This window comes from Parambassis ranga, chromosome 12 (assembly GCF_900634625.1).
Source record: "Parambassis ranga chromosome 12, fParRan2.1, whole genome shotgun sequence".
Classification (NCBI taxonomy): Eukaryota; Metazoa; Chordata; class Actinopteri; family Ambassidae; genus Parambassis; species Parambassis ranga.
In genome coordinates this window covers 3,045,355-3,046,128 of record NC_041032.1, presented here as the reverse complement: position 1 = coordinate 3,046,128, position 774 = coordinate 3,045,355, and positions in this window count along the sequence as shown.

Below are 774 nucleotides of genomic sequence, written 5' to 3'. Positions count from 1 at the left end.
AGCATCCTCACCACTTCCTCTCTCTCTCTCTCTCTCTCACACTCTTCATGTGTGTGTTTTTCTCTCCGCCTACCTGTTGTATTACTCCCAGCACCTACATGAGTCACTTTTTATACACTCTTTTATGGTGGGTGTGGGGGCGGATCAGGAGGACATCCATGTATACAATAAAAGTCAATATTCATGTTATTTGTTTTTGAACACACACTGACTGCAGCGATTACCGGTAGATCACATAAAGTACAGTATGGTGAGTTGACAGGAAATGAGGGGAGAGAAAAGACACGTAACAAAGGTCAGTGCAGGATTGCACTGTCGGTACATTTACTTTCATTTTTAAACTTCTTTTTGCAATAAATTGCTACCCACTTGCAGGGAAAACACCTAAATACTTATCACTTATAAGGACCAAACAAATCTAATAAGCACCGGTGCTTGTACAAGTACAGCTAAGATACTGGTGGGGACTTTAACCCAGGTTTATGTCTTGTTTAAAAGACAAGAAGCGCTGTGACCTTATTTTGTATCAACCATATAAAGATAAAAATCAATGCTTCTACTCATAAAATTAAGACACTGACCCCAGGACTTCCTGTTTACAAGATATGTGCTATGACCAACTAAACCACAGTGCTAAAAACAAAAGCTTGATCTGGCTTGTGATATGAGCATTAGCAGCTTTAGTGAGCATCAATGGTTAAAGTATGACTCAGAGATGCTGCAACTTGCTATATGTAAAAATACCTTAAAAAAGGCCCTGCTGGGATCTCCTGT